This window comes from Marmota marmota, unplaced genomic scaffold, assembly GCF_001458135.2.
Source record: "Marmota marmota marmota unplaced genomic scaffold, marMar, whole genome shotgun sequence".
NCBI classification, from domain to species: domain Eukaryota; kingdom Metazoa; phylum Chordata; class Mammalia; order Rodentia; family Sciuridae; genus Marmota; species Marmota marmota.
In genome coordinates, this window is record NW_026000026.1 from 78301145 (window position 1) to 78307144 (window position 6000).

At 37.2% G+C, this 6000-nt stretch overlaps 1 protein-coding gene across 1 annotated transcript in view; it reads right to left on the minus strand.

Moving 5' to 3' along the window:
• Positions 1–6000, minus strand: part of Jakmip2 (janus kinase and microtubule interacting protein 2) — a 156421-nt gene that overhangs the window by 2497 nt on the left and 147924 nt on the right. The window lies entirely within an intron of this gene.

The following is a 6000-nucleotide window of genomic DNA, read 5'->3' on the forward strand; positions in this document are numbered from 1 at the left end:
GACACCAGACTCTAAGTCAATGACTACTGCATGTCACTCTGATTTGGGACTCTAGTATGTGTAAAGGCTCTATCGTCAAATTAGCTACACATTGCAAAACCTAAGAGCCATCGTCACATTTTCCACTCCTTCAACACTCATATCCAATTTATCATATTATACAGTGTTTTCAGTAAATGGAAACTGCTTTCACTATCTACATTTAAAGATGAGGAAATTGACACTAAGGATTGTTAAGTAATTGGCCAGTGAGAATCTTGTTGGGAAAAGCAAATAATAATGTTGAATGGAGCCTAATTGAAGCCAGGGGATGGAGGCAACCCTGATTGTCCATCGAGATGGGAAGGACAAATGGATGGTGGTTGATGTTGGTGTGGGAAATGTGGTCTAGGTAGATGGATCACACATTTTAAAAGGCATGAGATAAAGCAGCGTGGTGGCACATGCCTGAAATCCCAGTGGCTTGGGAGGCTGATGCAGGAGGATGGCGAGTTCAAAGTCAGCCTCAGCAATTTAGTGAGGCCCTAAGCAACTCAAGATCCTGCCTGTAAATAAAATATAAAAATGAACTGGAATGTGGCTCAGTGGTTAAGCACCCCTGGGTTCAATTCCCAGTGCCCCCCCCGCAAAAAAAAAGGCATTAAAATTGTAAAATTTTACATTGTAAAATGTAAAATTAGATTTGGGTTTGAAAACCTCACCCTCACTGCTGTGTGGGGAGTATCAATAGAGAAGCAGTGAGGGGCTGGGGATGCGGCTCAAGCGGTAGCGCGCTCTCCTGGCATGCGTGCGGCCCGGGTTTGATCCTCAGCACCACATACAAACAAAGATGTTGTGCCCGCCGAAAACTAAAAAAAAATAAATATTAAAATTCTCTCTCTCTCTCTCTCTCTCTCTCTCTCTCTCTCTTTCTTAAAAAAAAATAGAGAGAAGCAGTGAGCCCAGTTAGGCTATTCCAGCTGTGGCAGAGGGGGAGAATGCATCTAGTTGTGAATTCTTTGCTTTGTCAAGATAGAGTGTTTGGTATGTCTTAAAAACTTGGCCATTATATAGAAAAATAGTGATGCTATTACTTGCTAAATCTGGCAGGGTGTGTGTGTGTGTGTGCTAGGTTTTGAGCCCAGGCCCTTGCGCATGCTAATAACTTGCTGCATCACTGAACTATATACCCCACAGCTGCTAATTTTTTTTTTTATATCAGGAAATTAATGTTGGGAAGAACTATGGTTTGAATGTTCATGCTCTCTCCAAATCCATGTTGAAACTTAATCCCTAAGCAACAGGGCCTTTAGGAGATGGATGCTCTCATGGATAGTAGTAGTGCCTTGTGAACAGGCTGGAGGAAGCTAGCCAGGCACCTTTGGTCCTCCTGTCCCCTCCACCATGTGAACACTGCCACAGGGTGCCACTCTGGAAGCTCGGAGTGGGCCCTCAGCAGACCTTGAACTTACCAATGCTTCCATCTTGGACTGCCCAGCTTCCAGAACTGGGAGAAACAAATTTGTATTATTTATTAATTTCCTAAACTCAGGATTTTGTTATTGTGGCACAAACAGAGCAAGACAGTAAAGTATAATCTATTTTGCAGGGTTGTTATGAATATTAAATAAAGTAGTGGATATTAAATTAATTTAAAACTATAAACCAAGATATCTTCTTCTTTTTCATAATATCATTACTACTATTTTTAAAAGCATTTAGTGATTATTGACTATGTGCTAGGCACTGTCAAAGTGTTTGTGATACAAGGGTAAAAAACATTTATATACAATGAGGGAGAGAGACATTAAAAATTATATATCCATATTTTCAAATTTATATATGTACATACATACATACGTATATGTACACATACATATGTGTATATGTGAATCCATCCAAATTGTATGTAAAACTTGGCCAGAACAGCCATCGAGAGTGATATCTCTGAGCTGAGATCAGCAGAATGAGTGAGCAAGGTTTACTGGGTGAAGCAGGGGAAAGTATTTGTGCACTAGACAGTTTGAGCAACTTCTGCTGGAGGCAGGAGGGAGTGTAGCTCATCAAGGAAAAACAGAGCAACAGGAAGCCTGAGAAACTGTCTGTAGTAAGACCACTGCTGCACATATTAAGGAACCAGCATTTGATTCTAACACTGGGGCTTTCCCCAGATGAGTGTAAAATTAGATTTGGGTTTGAAAACCTCACTCTCACTGCTGTGTGAGGAGTATCAATAGAGAAGCAGTGAGCCCAGTTAGGCTATATTCCAGCTATGGCAGAGGGGGAGAATGCATCTAGTTATATGCTCTTTGTTTATGAATTCTTTAAGTCAGTCTCCCAATGATATATAAAGAACAAGTTCATGATGCTATTTTGTTATTACAGTACTACACTACTGATGGCTCTGTTCTCACACGTCACAAATCTGCTTTCAAATTCATTTACCCAGGTATTTACTCAATCATCCATCTTCTATTCTGTCAACTTCAATTTTATGCACCACCTAGTATATATCAGGCATGTTGTAGCTAATGAAATTACAAAAGCAAATATAGCATAAGTCCTTCTCTATGTCTATTGAGTCCAATTTCTGAGACAGACGTGGAAATAATTTTAGTATGGCCAGATGAAAGCCAATGGATATATTTACATAAAGAGAGGAATGATTAACTGGCATATGGTGATTCATCTTATAAATTTTACTAATGTAAAAACAATAAGAAACAAAATTCTTCTATTTTAAACAACAAATAAAGTAGAAATTCCATATGATCGTTTGTTTTCCAAAGGCCACGTGTAAATTTTGGTGCAAGGGGATTGAAAAATATAAATGTTTAAAAAAAGTGACAGTTGCATATTTTAAGGTGATTTGTAACCATTTAACTGTAGTGCAGCTATTTTTATAATATAGCATTTAAAGTTTTTTTTAACATCAGAAGACTAAGATAGTTATAAGTGTTTTTTATGTGTCAAACTAAGAATATTAATCTGATAAATTCAATAATTTGTGGTTGACACTGAAGAAGTGTCATTAGAAATGAACTAGGCCAGGGTGTGTAGCTAAGACGACACTATCGCCTACTATCTGGTCAGGTGTTGTCCTATTCACTAATCCATTCCTGTTCATAAGAGTGGGTTCTCTCTCCATTGGTTCACTGCAACCTGGGTATGACTAACCCAGGGACAGCTATCTTTCTACTCCTCTCATTTTTATCTTCCTTTTTCTCCCAGTGTAACTGTCCAACATGGAAAAGTTAGTGATTGCTATGTCTTGAGTGTGTCCCCCCAAAATCACGCATTGGAAAATCAACAATGAGGTTGCATTACTTCTCAATGCAATAGTGTTGGGATGTGGGGCCTATGAGAGGTGTGAGGCCATGAAGGTGGAGTGAATGGATTAGACATTAGAACTCTGGATTTCTTAGCCTTCCAATTTGGGAACTTTCACTTGAGGACTTGTAGGACTTTCTGACCTTCGACCTTGGACTGAGATTCATACCACTGGCTTTCTTGGTTCTCTGGCCTTCTGACTTGTGTTGAGCCACACAAATGGCTTCTCTAGTTCACCAGCTGGCAGATGACCCATCATGGGAGTTAGCTTCCATAGTTATATGAGTCAACTCCCTTAATAGAGCCCACTTATCCTACTCTATTCTATTCATTTTTTTTTTTTTTTTGTTTCTGGAAGAATATGACTGATACATTGGTACACTAGCTCTTTGGAATAAAAAGAATGCTTGGACAGATGATACCTCTGGAATGACCTGTTTAAGGTAAAAATTTTCATATAATCCAGACATCTGAGTTATTCAGTTCCCAGGCACTAAGAGCAGTGCAGGTGCCCTCTGGGGAGATTTTAGTAGCTTCCATATTATCACTGAAAACAATGGCTTAGATAATTGCTAAAAGAAAAGAAGTATTGGTCACTTCATTTTATGGAAGGAATAAATTTATACATAAGTTAGTCTTGGGTTTCTGAGCAGAGGATAAATAATTTATTTATTAATTTGTTATTTATTAATATTCATTAAAACCATTTTATGGTTATTTTCAGTATACTTGTATGACCTGCTAACAATGCAAGCACTTTTCTTCTTTACTTCTTCCTATCTCTTTCTTGCCTGCTTTGGAGACATAAGTAGCATTAATCAGATTAATCAGTTTTCAGTTATAAAGTCATACTACCTTACATTAATTAAATCCAGATTATTTACCAAAAAAAGAGGTGATAAAAAGCAATTTTGTATTTGGATTTAGGCAACAAACTACCTGGAAATACTAGAAATTATTATTTCCAATGTTTATATTTGCAAATTCAATAAATTTGATAGCTAACTTTCTAATGATAATAGCTGAGAGTTGTTGATTTTTTAACTTTTTCAGGCAATGTGATAAGTGTTTTATATGCATAACCTCATTCAGTTCTCTCAACATCATGCTACAGACAACATAATAACTTTATGGAAGAGAAAACCTAATGATAAATTGCTTACCATCACATAGCTGATCAATGGCAGAACTCAAACATATTGACTTCAAAGCTCTATACTCTACACTACTGACCCATTTTCTTGCATATATATTTAAACAGATCAGATCCATTATCACATTCATTAACTTTATTATAATAATTATATTACTTGTCATCATAACATCATTTAACAGACAGTTACTGAGTTTTAATTATGTGCTATGGAAGAAAACAAATCAAATTTTACACATTGTTTAAGGAATTACACAGAACAGAAAAGAGATATAGAGATAAGCACATCAGAATTTCAAAAGCCAACAGCTAAGTTGTACTAAGGAAACAGTAGACAATGCTTCTGACTGCTGACACATGTGAACATAAATGCCCTCTCCTTTGGAAGTTGAAATTAGACTCTGGAGTGAGTTATCTGGATACAAGATCTAGTTCTGCCAGTTGCTGCTCTATGGTCTTGGGAAAGGTACATGCAACTGTAAAATGGGAATAAAAGCAATACTCACCAAGAATTAAATGCATCTAATGCTCAGAACATCTCCTAGCACATGACAGCATAGCATTATTGATATCAATATTGAAACTTTGTGGTTTTGTAGCTAGTACTCATCCACTCCTACAGAACCTTGCCCCTTTTTCTATTTAGGTATTATCTTTCACTTTAAGACTCAGACTTCCTCTTTGTGTACTGCAAGACTCTCACCCTTCTCACCAGACAAAGGACAGTTGTCAGTCTAAAAAGAAAATCTTTTGGAAGAAGAAATAAAGCCAGAGAGGTGGCTATAAGAGGACATCCTTCACTCTCCTTGTACCAGGCCATGCTATAAAGCCCTCTTCCTTGTTTGCTTCACAAGCAGATAACAGAATTGATTCTTATGGAGGGAGAAAGGGTCTCTCTTCCATTTTTCAACTTGTTAGAAAAGAATGTTAAATGACCTGGGTTCTAGGAAGGATCTTTATATAGTAATAACTTCTTAGGATAATCAAAGCTGACATGCACCATGGTAAATGGATTTAGAATAGCAGCTAGAATTTCTTCCTTTTTAACCATGTATTAAGATTTATGGCTTCCATACCTGGCTGGACAGCAGAATCACCTGTTACACTGGTTAAATGCAAATCAATCCTTGCTTCCCACTTTTTACCCTCTTTCTCAACTCCATTTTTAGTGACCTGATTCATTGAGTCTGCAGTAGGGCTTTGGAATCTGTTATTTTTAAGCATTGGAAATCACTGGCTAGGATTACTCATGCATGTGTTCATGAGTTATGGACTTGGTAATGGCAAGTCCCATTTTTTCTTCCTAAATTGACATTGAAATGTAATTTATTTAAAAACAAGATCTAATGTCACTTAATAGTCTATTTCATTGAAGTCCCATGAAGAGGACTAGAAAAGGGTTAAAAAATAGTAGTCATGGGCTGGGGTTATGGCTCAGTGATAAAGTATTCACCTAGCATATGTGAGGCTCTGGGTTTGATCCTCAGCACCACATAAAGATAAATAAAGGTACTGTGTCATTCTACAACTAATATATA